Here is a 16,857-nt window from a genome sequence, read left to right on the forward strand (position 1 = left end):
AGAGAGAGAGAGAGAGAGAGAGAGAGAGAGAGAGAGAGAGAGAGAAGAATGCTGATCACAAAATTTGATTCATGTTATCTGGCTAGTTTGCCTGCTGTTGCTTTCTTTTCTTACCCATTGGTATCTTCTCAAAGATATATATTTAGTTTTAAAAAATTACTTTTCCACATAAGAAAACACTACTGTTTAATTATGGATGTTGTACATGTATGTGTGTATGTTTGTGTGTATATTTGTGTGCATGTACATCTTAAAAGAGAAATGGAGAAGATATGTCACATTTGAGTTTACAAGATATGGTAGATTACATTAAAAACCCCAATTCTTCATTCTTTTCTGATTGCAGGCTATTTTCCATGTGACTATGTAGTTCTTCTGTCTAAAGAGGTAAAGTTGATTTCCCCATGTGACTTGTTTTGGCCAATAGAATGATAGCAGAAGTCATGTGTCCAAGGGCAAGACATGCTCTTTGATGACTGGGCTTACTCTCTTGCACTTCTGCCAGTACCATAAGAAAACACATGGGCTGGCGCACTGATCACAGGAGGGGAATGAAAAACATACAGAGCAGAGCTGCCCCAGCCAACCTACAGCCTATGTCTAGATATGTGAGAATGTGAGAAGTAAGTGCCTATCATTGTATGCCACGAAAACTTTTGTGATTGACTGTCATGTAGGATATTGTTGTAACAGTTGACTATCCAAGAAATGTAAATGTAGTGGTTATAAGAGTGAATTAATAATTTATGCCAGACAAATAAAAGTGACTAACTCTATATGTTTAGAATTCACATGAAAGACAATAAGAAGCAGTAACCTGAACTTATTTTCATGTGTCAGCTGCATTTTATAGAAATGCAAGTAACTTCCAAAAGTATTTCTTGATGGCTTAGAGCATTACAAATTCAAATTATTTAGACAAAAATGTTATAGAAATGCTTTTGTGAAAGATTTTAATTTTAAAGAGAAAACAAAATGCCTAAAATGGAATTAGAGGTAGTTCCCTATACATAACTTATTTGTTCATCAGGTATATGTCAACAAAACCCCCCTTTCCATTTTAGCTAATAATTTCTGTTTCTACCTTCCCCTTCCCCTTGCTCAGCTGATCTCACTAGAGTATGGGCATCCTTTCTCCCAGGGTCACGAATCCCCACATAAATCACCTAGGTCTGGTATGGGTCAATATGGCTCTATAGTTGCAAAAATAGAAGTGGTGATGGTTGAAGGAAAAGATCAGGTGGTAAAAACAAAGGGAAAATTCTTGATTTCCTGTCCTCATTTCTTTTCATCAGTACTTATATACCCCCCTGTTCACTTCGGCTTCATAATTCCTATCTTGTCTCATTCTTCTCTTCCCCGCCCCTGTTGCTCCTATCCTGGGCCCTTGTTTTTCTAGACCTCACTCTTCTTAAGTACATATCCAAGACACGGCAACCATCCTATGAGGCTCAGAACTGTAGAGAAGATGAGTGCATCCTCCTATTGCAATTGATGTTGATGAATTTTTGGAATGGAACTCAAATTTATTTTCCCACAGATAACCATAGGTTAATAACTAGTATCCACGTACTATTCAGCTATTTGTGCCTTAAGTCAAAAATCCAAAGTATAAAAATGACACAATGGCACTCAGATATGTTTTTTTTTTTCTGATATGCTATGAAAATTACCCTTAGAATTTTTTTTCAAAGAAAAGGTTGAAAAATGACAGCTCTCTATGAAGATCAAGGTTACTCACATTCCAAGGATGGACTGAGAGGTGCTCAGAGGTTCGACATACACCCCAGTGTGAAGTTTAAATGAGTCTTCTCTGCCACAGACAATTGAAGGTTGAATAAACTTGAAAGTTATGAGATTTCATTTTTGAGGACAGGTTTAATCTTTATCCATAATCTTTGCAGAGACAATATCACAGTTGCTAGATTGGTTATGGTTGTCAGCTATCTAACATGGACAGCAGGAAATGTCTTATGTTATAGATCCAGAACATACATTGCCTTCTCTTTAAATACAAGTGCTATATGAGGATGCTAAATGAAATTTTAAAAAGGACACAATATCCTTCTTGTGTTATAAATTCTTATTTCCCTATACATTCTGTTAGAGATCAGGCAAGACACCAAGTCCCCAAAAATTATCAATGCCAGTTAAGTTTGCATTAGCAACATCACATTTATCAAAGTGAATTTCTCTAACTACAGCTATCAACTTCTACTTTACTGACTCTCATAACATTAAGCTGAATATCAGAATGCAGCTGATATACTCTGTGTACTGCCAAGAAGTAGTGGACTAATGGGTACAAAACTATGCTATCTACCCTAAGTGAGTCAATTTATAGTATATGCATGTATTGGAACAACACTGTACCCCACAAATATGTACAAGTAAATGTTAAAATAAAAGTGAATTTCAGTAAAAACTAAGAGAAATAGACAAAGACAAATACATTTTGTATGTCCGTGATATGTCCATCCTTGTATAATCTCCTTTTATCAGACTCAACTGGGCTCTAAAATATGGGTTAGAATTCAAAGTTGCTATAACTGCTTAGTCCACATGCAAAGTTTAGGAGCTTCCAATTCTAAGTTAGTTCTTGTTTTGGTAAAAAAAAAATGTTATTCTTCTTTATCATTGTGAACTTTATTGATAGGCCAATATAAAATAAAAACTCTTTATGCATGAAGAAAGATAACACATTAGTTATGACGCCAGAGAAGGCCACAGACCTCAAGTTTCCTGAGTTCAAAGCCATTTTATGCTCCCGGGGATGGTTTTGCCAAAAAGAAATTCTGGTGATAGTTCCTGTCAGCGAACTACTCTCCATAGTAGTAGTTTAAGTGTCTGTGATTTCTTACAGCTTCTGTAATTTAAGTGGCTTCTTCCATCAGTATCTCTGGTGGGTCACAGTTTCTAAGACCTTTCAGATACAGGAAGGTGCTAGCATAGGAGTCCTACTATGCTTCCTGGAATAGTTCCATGTTGTTGGTAGCTGAATCACCTGATATTTCTCCCTTGGCACTACTTCTAGATGATAGTTCCTTGTAGACCATGCATTGAGATGGCCAATGACAGTCACCATGCTGGGTCAGTCTTACAAGGAATTCTTCAAAATTCTCTGCTGTCGCAGTTGGAAATCTTGGATGACACCATACAGGATTACCACGTCACTTGCTGTTGCTTCTCCCTCTCTTTTCTTGCTCTGTGATGTGGCACAGTTCTACTATCTAAAGTTGCGATGGAATGAAGACTTCATACTTGTAAAGGTTAAGGATCCCCAGTGGTTACAATTATGTTCTTTCACACATCTGGATAAAAATACAAGCTTGGATAGTTGGGGAAGATGGCTGCCACTTCTAATTTTCTAAGGGAGCCAAACCCATCAGGTCTCTGACTTAGCCACCAGTATCCTATAGTCATCAAGATGGCAACTTTTGGAAATGGGTTGAGCTGCATCTTAGCTTTCAGACTTGATTGTGAAAATTCTAAAGGCTGTGGATTTTTTTATTCTTCAATTTATGTTTAGATCTTTACCATCCCATACCTAACCTGACTTTAGCATGTCAATCTGAGTTGACAGGGAGATAGAGAACTAGGTAGGAGAATTAATCACCCAAGAAAGAATGGAGATTGAGTGTATAAGTCTGGCTTTTAAGACACTATTTATTGATAATAAATTTTTAATGATGAGTAAGTTCTGGAGCTGATCACGTGTATGATCAAAAACCATTATACCATTAACTCAACATAAGTTTCTCCAGGTTCATCCATGTTGTTGCAAATGGGAGTATTTCTTTCTTTTTTATGGCAGAGTAGTATTCCATGGAGTATATGGAGTATATATACCACAGTTTCCTTATCCAATCATCCATCGATGAACATTTAGCTTGGTTCCCTTCCATGTCTTGGCTATTGTAAACAGAGCTGCAATGAACATGGGAGTGCAGGTATCCCTTCAACATGATGATTCCCATTTCTTCAGGTATGTACCCAGAAGTGGGATTGCTGGATTGTATGGAAGATCTATCTGTAGTTGTTTGAGAAACCTCCATAATGTTTTCCATAGTGCTTGTACTAATTTACAGTCCTACCAACAGTGCAGGAGCGTTCCCTTCTCTCCACACCCTCACCAGCATTTGTTATTCACTATCTTTTTGATTATAGCCAGTTTAACTGGGGTGAGGTGGTATCTCAATGTAGTTTCAATTTGCATTTCCATGATGCCTAGTGATGTTAAGCATTTTTTCATGTATCTGATGGCCATTTGTATGTCTTCCTTTGAAAAATGTCTTTGTTTGCAACAACATGGATGAACCTGGAGAAACTTATGTTGAGTGAAATAAGCAAGGCACAGAGGGAGAAATACCACATGTGCTCACTCATATGTAGGAGCTAAGAGAGAAAGAAGGAAGGAAAGAAAGACCACAGTAGTGCATTCATCTTGCAGAGGGAGAGAACTTTCCTTGGGCTACAAAGTGGAGGGGGAGAAGGGGGAGGGGGAGGGAGGTTGGGGGATAATTGGGTACAAATGCAATTCTGGTAATGGGTATGCTGCCACTATGAATCTGGCCCTCACATCATGGGCAAGAGGGGCGACAATTAGCTTTGTATCTCATGAATATTCATAATAAAGAAGAAAAATAAATAAATAAAAGTATATATTATAGTAAAAAAATAATAAAAAATAAAATAGATGATATGATTATTAAAAAAACCCCAAAACATTGTACTACTCAAATTGCCTTATCATTCTGCCCTTTCAGCCCTATCACCTTAATGCTGTCAGTTGTAATTTGAGATGGGGTAGGTGTCAGCAATGGATTGAAGTTTAGACTTAGTTGTTAGGGCCTGTGATATGAAGTTTCCATATTCTGCAGTAAACTCAAACCAAAGGTCCAGAACCTAGACAGCTTATTACCCAAGGGACCCTATGTCCCAGTTTGGGAATAAACTAAGGAGTAAAATTATTTAAATCTTTATAAATAATCAAACTGCTTTTTCCCTGAGAAACAGAGAGAGAACTCTATATGATTGACTTTCAAATACATTCTAAAATTAAAAACAAAATGCAGTGCGAACATCACTGTACAGCAAGAGATATATGGGTAGTTTCAATATTGTTTAGTTCTCTATTATGCCCAAATGAATCTATAGATCTATAGAAATATAGCGAAGTAGGCAGAGGAATTTATATTCCAGGTAGGACTTCATATTACAGGCAATAATGTTCCAAAACTCTTAATTTACTTTGATATGCCATCAAGGTGTTTTGGTAGAGCAATGTGCTCTTACATTCATACTTTGCTAACAGGCTTTCTAGAATTTTCATTCAAAATTCAAGATCCCCATGTAGTCGATTGCATCACTAGCTCCAATTATTCACTCTTCCCTTTATCCAAACCCTTTGCCATGTGACTTTGAAGTTACTCCCCACAGGTGCATGAATCAGCAGAGCAGAGCCCAAGCCAACTATAAACCCCTGAGAATAAATGATTGCTGTTTTAAACCACTGAGTTTTGGAGTGGTGTCTTATGCAATATCTTTGTGGCAATAGATAACTAACTGATATACCTCCATGAAGAATGTCTAGGTATCACAGCTCCTGCTTATATTAAAATAGTGTTTTAACACGTGTGCCTAACATTATAACCGATTACATGCTATGTGAAATAAAAGACAAATACCTGTCCTTGGTGAACCTTTAATCGAAAGGCAAATGTCTTTCCTAATGTAACAAATGCTTATATTAAGAAGGCAGATTTTCTCTGCACTTTCATTTTGATGGTTCACGAAAGCTGCTGTCTGGTTGTTTTAAACATTTCAATTAGTTATCCACTTTACTTATTTCTGCCCTGAGGCTTAAAGGTAACAGCATAATTTAAGGAGAAAGGAAAAAGACACTACAACCTTGTTCTTGCTGAAGCAATGATAGAGATCATCGTAACAGTGTCAAGGACATTCCTATCAGATATTTTGAGTTCTAACCATACAACCTCAAGGCAGTTAAAGCAACTCTGGGGAAGAAAGCAGTTGTCATACAGTGTTCATCAGTGAGCAGGCTTTTTTTTTTTCCTAAACTTTTCTTTGCCAATGTCCAGTGTCCAAACCTTAGTCATTTTTTGAAAAGCTTGACTTGCTCACTATCTCTATAACTTGCATGTATTATATTATTTTTAAACTTCCCAGAATATTTTTTCTCAAAATTCAGAATTCATTAGGCCAATAAGTGGGTCAGGAATAATAGTAAAGGTAACATTAATTTATTGAGGTATAATTTACATAAAATAAAAAACAGAGATGTTAAATACTCAATTTGATGGGTTTTGACAATTGCATGCACCCAACCAATGACCACTCAAAACAAAACATAGAACAATCATGTCACTCCAGAAAGTTCCCTTCTGTTTTTTTAAAGAGAAATATCCCAGAGGCAACAACATTTGGTTTCAATCAATATATCTTGGTTTTGCCTGTTCTTGGACTTCAACATTGTGTGCACTCTTTTGTGTCTGGCTTCTTTTGCTCAACTGAATCTTTTCATTTCTTTGTTTGTTTTTAGATCCATGTATGTCATTGGGTTTCAGTAATTTGTTCCTTTTATATTGCTGAGTTAGTATACTATTATAAGAATACACTATAATTTGTTTATCCATTCTCCTCTAGAGATAGACACTTGGGTTCTTCCAGATTTTGGCTATCATAAAAAGGCTGCTATGAATGTTCTTGGACAAGTCATTCTGCATACATAATTTTCATTGTGTGTGTGTATGTATGTGCGGATACTTAGAAGTCAAATTTGGATCGAGAATATGTTGAATCTTTAGATAAATTTAGAGAGGTTAGACATCTCAACATTCATTCTTTAAATCCATGAACATTCTGTTTTGCTCCATTTATTTAGATGTCCCTTTATTTCTCTAAGCAATTGAAAGAAATGCATGTCTTCCATTAAATATATCCTTAGGCGTGTTATTTACGGTGTTTTAAATTCAATTTTCCAAATATTTGTTTACAGTACAGAGAAATATAATGGTATTTGTACATAATGAGCTTATATCCTTTTGCTTTACTAAATTAACACATTAGTTATAGAAATTTTCTTCGAAGATTCTACAGTGTTTTCTACATACACAATCATGTCGTCTGTAAATAGTAACAGTTTTTTTCTTTATTTCTTATCATCATGCCTTTCCATTTCTTTTTACTGCCTCCTGATCGAGGCTAAGACCTCTAGTGTTAAATAGAAATGGTGAAAGCAGATTTTCATCCTAGGGGGAAACGACTCAGTCTTTTGCCATTAAGTATTACATTAGCTGTGGACTTTTTACAGATGCTCTTAATCAGGTGGAGGACATTTCCTTCTATTCCAAATTTGCAGAGAGTTTTTGTGTTTTTTTTTTAATCACGAATGTTTAATTTTATCAATTTTTTTACATGTTTTGTGTGACGATAATATGGGTTTTCTCTTTTATCTGGCAATATGGTTATACTGATTTATTTCCAAATGTTAAATCAACTTTGCATGCCCGGGATCAGAACAATGAGTGTGACCAGGAATAAAGAGAGAGATTAGGTAGCAACAAAGGAGTAAATTCGTCAAAAATTATCAGTCCTAAATTTGTATGCACCAAACAACAGAAGTTCAAAATTATCTACCGACTTGAATTAATTCATATCTTTGAAACTTTTCACGCAACAACAGTAGAAGTAGACATTCTATTTGTGTTGTTGTTGTTGGCTGTTGATATTTTATATATTTAGGTTTTTGTTTTATTTTTTCTACCAGGAACAGAATAAATGTCAATCCTATGGTAGATTTTGCCCAGTATATTTTATTTGACTAATGAATAGCTTATGGAACCAATTTGAAAATTAAAAAATATACAAAAACAGGGTAAAGATTACATGGGATCTCCCTGTATTATTTCCCACAACTCTATGAAAATCTACAACTATCCCGAAATTAACAGTTCAATTAACACACACACACACACACACACACACACACACACGAGGGTACGTCAAGAAGTTCATGAAAAAATAGAATTAAAAGATAATACAAATCTTTCCATCAACTTTTTGAAGTACCTTCGTATATATACAGATCCACATATATATATATATGTATATATAAACAACATTAGAGCCCTTTTATTATTTATTTATTATTCCATTCAGATTTGGTATCTATATGGTAGTTTATATTTTTTAAATTTATTAGTAATGAATTGAATTTCATAGTGTAAATTTCACTTTAATGTAATTTTAATGGCTGCTTTATCCTATAACTCAACAGACTTCTTTATTAATCTTCTTTAATATTATCCATTTCCATAGATTCCTACCAAAAAGAGGTTATATTGAATGGAGATTTTTAGAAGATGGGATAAAATATATAAATGCCAAGATAAATAAGCATGACAAAAATTGCAAACTTTTCAACATCTTTCTAAATTTATACAGTTTTGTTCTGCAGCTAAAAGGCATATATCTCTATTACTATCTTTGGAATACATTAGAAAGCTCAGTTGATTTACAAGGCCTTTTTTTTAAATTTATTTACAACACTTTTTCATAGCCTTAAAGATTATATGATTGCCTAAAACCAGGCAAATTATTTGAACTTTAAGAGTATCAAGAACTGTTCCTAAAAATTGTGTTATGAATACCTAGCATCTTTTTGAGAAAATAGTGTACCTGGAAGATAATTTCAAGCAATTTGTAACTACATGAGCCTGAGAATATTGGTTCAATATCTTCATTTTGCCTATTTTATTCTGTTCATTTCTTCCTCTTTTTCCAGTTTCCAGTGTTTTCCTATTTCTTCCCACAACTGTTCATTTTTATTCAAACATTGCTTCAAGTCATATGTCCAGGAATTTTTTTGAAACAAATCCTTGAAACCCATGGTGGTTACCAGTTTTTAATGGGTACCAACATGCCTGTGCCTGCACTGACCCCAGCCACTCTGTGGCCAACTGCCTGCTGCAGTAACGCCTGCAGCTTACCACACATTATTTCTAAGTACCCATGAAATATTCACAAAGATAGACTGTATTATAGACCAAAACAATCTCAAAATGCCAAGAGATTTATATCCTACATAGTACATTATCTTACACAACAAAATTAAAATAGAAATTAGTTACAGAAAGGCAGTGGAAAATTCCCAGATATTCGAAAATTAAACAGCATATCTTTAAATAACCCATGGGTTAAAAAGAAATTGCAAAGTAAGCTACAAAATATTTTGTATTGAATGAAAATGAAAACATAACATAAAATTTGTGGAGATGCAGCTAGAGCAGTTCTTAGGGAAAAATCTATAGTATAAAATGAATATATAACACAAAAAGAAAGGTCTCCAATCAATAATCTAATCTTCTACCTTAAGAAACTAAAAATAAAAGCAAGTTAAACCTAAATTGTGCAGAATCCAGAAAATAATAAAGAGAAAAGCAGAAATCGGTGAACTAGATAACAAAAAAATACTAAAGAAAATCAATAAAACCAAAAGCTACTTTAAAACAAAAGGAATGAGTGATAAATTTCTAACCAAACTCTCCAAGTAAAAAAGAGAGAAAACACAAATTACTAATATTAGCAATGAAAAAGGGTTATCCCTATAGATCCTTCAAATATTAAAATAATAGTAAGGGAACATCATGAACAACTTTATGTCTATAAATTTAATAGCTTATATAAACTGGACACAGAAAGACCTTTATGTGAATCTTATAGTAGCTCTGTATATAAGATCAAACTACTGGGAACAACTCCATTGTCCTTCATTCAGTAACGGGATAAACCAATGGTGATATATCCATATAGTAAAGTACATTTTTGAAAATAAAAATAAACAAACTACTAATACATGCAATGGCATGGATGAATCTCAGAAAAATTATGCTAAGTGAGACAGTCCATCCACTAAAAGCTACATTCTGGATAATTCCTATTTTTTGACATTCTGCAAAAAGTAGAATTATAGCAACAGAAATCAGATTGGTGTTTACAGAGTCTGAGGAAGTGGGGAAGGGAATTGACTTCAAAGGTGCACAGGGGAACTTTTGGGAATAATGGAAAAGTTTCATATCATGATTGTAGTGGTGGCTACCCAACTGTATACACTTGTCAAAAATCATCAAGGATACACATAAAAGGGTGACTATTACCATACATAAATTATACCTTAATTAACTTGCTTACAAATAAACAATGGGAACTAGCTTCTGCTTCTGGTATTGTGGAAAATTGGTTATTTTGAAAATTCCTCTTATTGCAATACATCTAGAATCTGAGTGATATGCAACAACCATACATTTAAATGCATTGCCTGGATTGCAAGAAATTACAAGGGAAAGTCCCAAGGCCCTCTTCCCCAAATGCACAGGAATCTAAAACAAGAGAAGCAAACAGGTATGGAAAGAACAGTATGGAGGTTCCTTAAAGAACTACAGATAGAACTTCCATATGATCCAGCAATCCCACTCCTGGTGATATATCCAGAAGATTAGAAAATATCAAGTTGAGGGATACCTGCACTCCCATGTTTATTGCAGCTCTATTTACAATAGCTAGGTGATGGAACTAACCGAAATGTCCATCGGTGGATGACTAGATAAGGAAATTATGGTATATATACACAATGGAATACTACTCGCCCATAAAAAGAATGCAATTCTACCATTTGCAGAAATGAGGATGAGCCTGGAGGAAATTATCCTAAGTGAAACAACCCAGGTATAGAAAGAGAAATACCATATGTTCTCACTCATATCTGGGAGCTGAATCCATAAATAAACAAATGAATAATAAAGAGAGACAGAGAGAGAGAGAGAAAGAAAGAAAGAAAGAAAGAAAGAAAGAAAGAAAGAAAGAAAGAAAGAAAGAAAGAAAGAAAGAAAGAAAGAAAGAAAGAAAGAAAGAAAATCACAGTAATACGTTGAACTTTTAAAAAATTAGAGGTGGAAAAAGGGGAAGGGAGGGGAGATGGAGAGGGACTAATGAGGAATTGGTCAACAGACACAAAGAATGATTGCATATTGTAATGATGAATAAGCTAACTATACTGATCTAACCACTGCACATTCTACACTATTATTGAAAATCAATGTTGTACCCCATATGTATAAATAATAAAAAAATTTTAAAAAGAAAGTGGAGAGAGAAAACCACCAAAATAAAGACATATCATCTATACAGTACACAAATTAGGCTGATCCCTGACTAACAGAAATGATGGAAGTCAAAAAATAGAATAGTAGTTTTAAAATGTTGAGAGAACATAATTTTTAACTTATATTTGTGTAAGCCTAACAAGCTCTTTCAATAATAAAGACAATATAAAGACATTTTCATATAAATATAAACCAAGCGAACTGAGCAAAGCAGACTTTCACTAAAGAAATATCCAAAAGATGTTCCCCAAGAAGAAATAAGTTCTGAGATTCATGAAGAAATGTGAAAAAAAAAAAAAACCTGACAGTTATTATTTAAGTCTAAACAGTAATATTTCTTTTTAACTTATGGGGTTAAGAAAGTAAAATAGAACATAAAGAAAATCCTGAACAATAACAAATGCTGTCAAGGATTCAGAGAAAGGGAAACCCTCCTACACTGTTGGTGGGACAGTAAATTGGTGCAGCCATTATGGAAAACAGTATGGAGTTTCCTCAAACAACTGCAGATAGATCTACTATACGTTCCAACAATCCCACTGCTGGGTTTATACCCAAAGGAATGGAAATCATTATGTCAAAGAGACACCTGCACTCCCATGTTTATCGCAGCTCTGTTTACAATAGCTAAGAGTTGGAATTGACCTAAACGTCCATCGACAGATGACTGAATAAGGAAAATGTGACATGTATACTCAACAGAATACTACTCTGCCATAAAAAAGAATGAAATTCTGCCATTTGCAGCAACGTGGATGAACATAGAGAAAACTATGTTAAGTGAAATAAAACAGGTGCAGAATTAGAAATACAGCATGTCCTCATTCATAAGTGGGAGCTGGAAGGAAGGAAGGAAAGAAGGAAGGAAGGAAGGAAGGAAGGAAGGAAGGAAGGAAGGAAGGAAGGAAGGAAGGAAGGAGGGAGGGAAGGAAGGAAGGAAGGAAGGAAGGAAGGAATACATTAAACTTTCACAAAAAAGAGAGAACAGGACTATGGTTATTAGAGATGGGAAAGGGGGGATTGGGTTTGGAGAGAAACTAGTTAAGGGTCACAAAGATTGATTACATTTTGTAATCATGAGTATCCTAATTATCATCATTTGATCACCACATATGGTACACATGTGCTGACATTTGATTCTGCACCCCACAAATATATATAATCAATTATATTTCAATTAAAAAACTGTCAAAAAATTTATGTAAAGCTGAGAGAGGGGTGATTGGAATTAAAGCAAAAGATCTTTGCATTATATAATAATATGTAACGATATTAACTAAATTTAGAATTTTTCAAAGAAGGCATTTCAGGTAATGTTTTAATTTTCACCATCAAATGCATAGACACAAAATGGGTAGAGGGAGTTTAAAGATATAAAAACAAAAAATCAATCAACCCCAAAAGAGATAAGAAAGGAGAGGAGAAAAGAACCATGTTAAAGGTAAAGCAAATGAAAAGCACAAAACAAGATTTAGAAACAAATCAAAGCACACTATTCAAAAAAAAAAATATTAATGAAATACACTTGCCAGTTAAAAGGCAGAGATTTTTGAGATATGTTTTTGGTGGGTTTTTTTGTTTGTTTTTGTTTTTGTTTTTGTTTTTTGTTTTTAGCCAGCTATATGTTGTTATAAGAGACGTGTCTAAATGAAAGTACCCAAAAAGGTTGAAAATAAAGGGATGGAAAGATAATGCAGGAAAATTCTAATCTAAAGAAGCCTAGTTTAAGTTATCAATGTCGCATAAAGTAGTTTTAATATAAAAACATTATTAAGACAAAGAGGATGAATTCATAATGATTAAAGAATTCATTCACTGGAAAGACATCACAGTTCTAAATGACTGCACCTTAATTATATAGCCTCAAAACATAGAAAGTGAAAGTTAACTGAAGTAAAAGAAGAATCAATAAATCAAACACAGTACTGCCTACATGTTTCTTCTGTAGCCTTATGAGTTTTTCTTTTGTCTGAGGATCTGGAGAACCCAATTGAATTGATGGATATATATAGGACCATGTACCAATAACTCAAGAATGTTTCTTTGTGAATAGTGTATTTTAATTTGTTTGTAAATCCTTAAGCACAGATAGAACAATCAGAAAAACAGACCACATTCTAGTTTATAAAGCAGGTGTCAGTAAATTTTAAGGAACTGATATGCAGTATATGTTCTCTGATTACAGTGTTACTAAAGTCAGAATAGTTCCTTTATTAATTTTATGAAGAAACTCCATACTGTTTTCCACAATGGCTGTTCTAATTTACATTCCCATGAACATTGTACACGGGTTCCCTTTTCTATACACCCTTGCCAATACTCATTCTCTCTTGTCTTTTTGATAATAGCCATCCTAACAAGTGTGAGGTGATATCTCATTGTGTCTTTTTAAAAACTTTTTCTTATTTATCATTAGCATATTTCTTACTACATTTTTCTTACAAATAGTGATTTTTCTTTATGCCCTTTACCCAAAGACATCACTTCCCAAACCCCCTTCCACCCTGCCCCCATCTCTAGCATCCTTAGGTTTGTTGTCCCCTTCTGAAAGTTCAATGTATTGTTGTGGTCTTTTCTTCCTTCCTTCCTCCCTCCCTCCCTCCATTTCTCCCTCCCTCCCTCCATTTCTCTCTCTCTCTCTCTCTATCTCTATCTCTATCTCTATCTCTCCGTCTTTCTTAGCACCCACTGATGAGTGAAAACATGCAGTATTTCTCTTTCCTTGTCTGGCTTATTTCACGTAACATAATTTTCTCCAGACTCATCCATGTTGCGGCAAATGGCAGAAAATTTCTGGTAACGGGTAATGCCCCCAGTATAAATCTCGCCCTCACATCATGGGCAGGAGGGGGGACAATCAGCTCTGTATCTCATGAATATTCATAATAAATAATAAAATTTAAAAATAAAATAAAAATAAAAATAAATTTGAAGAAACAGAATTTCATTCTCTCATTGTGGCTTTGATTTGCATTTTCCTGATGATTAATGATGTTCAGCACCTTCTCATATACCTATCGGCCATTTGTGTGTAATTTTTTGCAAAAATATCTAAAATATCTATTCAGGTACTTTGTGCATTTTAAAATCTTTTTGTTTTGTTTTGTTTTGCTACTGGGTTGCATGAATTCCTTATATATTCTGGATATTAATCCCTTATCATATATACAGCTTACAAATATTTTCTATCTGTAGGCTGTCTTTTCATTTTGTTGATTTTTTCTTCTGCTGTGCAGAGGCTTTTAAATTTAATGAAGTCCCACTTGCTTATTTTTGCTTTAGTCACCTGAGCTTTTGGTAGGATATCCAAAAAAATCATTGCCAAGGCGAATGTCAAGGAGCTTTTTTCCCTTATGTTTTATTCTAGAAGTTTTGTAGTTCCAGGTCTTATGCTTAAGTTTTAATCTATTTGGAGTTGATTTTTGTGTACTGTGTAAGATAAGCATTCAGTTTCATTCTTTTGCATGTGAATATCCACTGTTTATTAAAGAGACTATCCTTTTTCTATTGTGTCTTCTTGGTGGCCTTCAAAAAGTAAGTTTACTGTATAAACTTGGGTTTATTTCAGGGCTCTCTATTCTGTTCCATCAATCTACATGACTGAGCAATTCCTCTACTTCATGGAAAGATTCGTGTTAATTTTTAGGTCTAATTTTCCACGAACTTTTTTATTACCCTCATATATCTAAAGAAATGAAATCAACACCCTGTGGAGATATCTGTGCTCCTATTTTCATTGTAACATTATTCCCAATAGCCAAGATACAGAAACAACATAAGTGTTTATTAATGGAAAAATAGATAAAGAAATTGTGATATATGAGACTACTTCAAAAAGTTTGTGGAAAAATTCAAAATAATACAAGTCTTTCCATAAACTTTCTGAAGACCTCTCATATATTCTTGCCATTTGTGGCAACATGGATGAACCTGGAGGACATTATGCTAAGTGAAATAAGCCAGGTATGAAAAAGAAAAATACTGCATGATACCACCTATATATAGAATTTTTTTTAAAATAGTCGAATATATAGAAACAGAGAGCAGAAAAATGGTTACCAGGGGCAGGGAAGGGGAGGAAATGTAGATAAGTATATCAAACAGTACAGACTTGCAATTATGTAGAATGAATAAGTCTAGAGATCTAATGTACACCATGAATACCACAGTTAATAAGACTATACAGAATACTGGATATTTGCTAAGAAATTAGATTTTCAGTGCTCTTTTTTGTTTGTCTTATCAAAATATATATATTTATTTAATTTTTTAAAGCATATAGACCGTACATATTTATGAGTACAGAGTTATATCTCAACACATATATATAGTGTGTGTTGATCTTCAGGGTAATTAGTATATTCAACATTGCTAAATAATCATTTCTTTGTGATATGCACATGTGATCTCCTCTCTAAGTCATTTTATAACATGCAGTAAATCGTTATTAATTACAGATTACTGGGTAAACTATACACCAAGATGAATATTTTTCCTATCTTGCTATAATTTTGTGTCCATTAGACAAACTTTCACTATCTCCCCTCCTCCTTTCCCTTTCCCACCTCTAGTAACCACAGTTTTCTCTCCTTTTAACCATTCAACTTATTATTATTTATTTGTTTTTTTGTTTTGTCTGGTTTGGTTCTCTTTTTTAGCTCCCACGTATGAGTGAGAACATGCAGTATTTTTCTTTTTGTGAATGGCTTATTTCACTTAATGCAATTTTATCCAAGCTCATCCATGTTGCTGAGAATGGCAGAATTTCATTTAGTTTTATGGCTGAGAAGCATTCCATTGTGAACATGTAACACATTTTCTCTATCCAATCATCTGTCAATAGACATTTACATCGTTTCCATACCTTGGCTATTGTGAACAGAGCGGCAATAAACATGGGAATGCAGTTATCCCTTTGACATGATGCTTTCCATTTCTTTGAGTATATACCCAGTATAGGGATTGCTGGGTCATATGATAGTTCTTTCTTTAGTTGTTTCAGAAATTTCCATACTGTTTTCCAAAATGACTGCACTAATTTACAGTCCCACCAGTAAAGTATAAGGGTATCCCTTTCTTTTGATGTTGCCATCTTGAGTTTCCAGGTCTTGGAGGGTCTTCCTCACTGTTTTGCTGGATTCTGTCATTTTCTCCTAGACACTCTATTCTACAGGTGACTCTCTACTTGTTGTTTTGGACTTTCTTTGTATTAGAGTCAAGGGCTGGCCACCTCTAGTCAGCCATCTTGCTAAAAAGAAAAAAAAAAGATTTTAGGTTACAGAAAAAAGTAACTAGGGAAGGTGATGGGTACATTAATTTGCTTGACTGTAGTGATCAATCACTATATACACATGTATCCAAACATCATGTTGTACACTTTAAATATATACAATAAAATAAATTTTAAAAAACAGAAACAAAAATATAATCACACTTATAAAAATTAAAACCAAATAACCCAGGAATAAATTTAACCAAGGAAGTGAAATATCTGCACACTGAAAATTATAAAACACTGATGAAAAAAATTGAAGATGACACAAATAAATGGAAAGATATTCTATATTCATAGATCGAAAAAAATAGTATTGTGGGCCGAGCCTGTGGCGCACTCAGGAGAGTGCAGCGCTGAGAGCCCAGTAGGACTCCCACCACGGGTTCGGATCCTATATAG

Source organism: Galeopterus variegatus, unplaced genomic scaffold (genome assembly GCF_000696425.1).
Source record: "Galeopterus variegatus unplaced genomic scaffold, G_variegatus-3.0.2 Scaffold720, whole genome shotgun sequence".
In the NCBI taxonomy this organism is placed as follows: domain Eukaryota; kingdom Metazoa; phylum Chordata; class Mammalia; order Dermoptera; family Cynocephalidae; genus Galeopterus; species Galeopterus variegatus.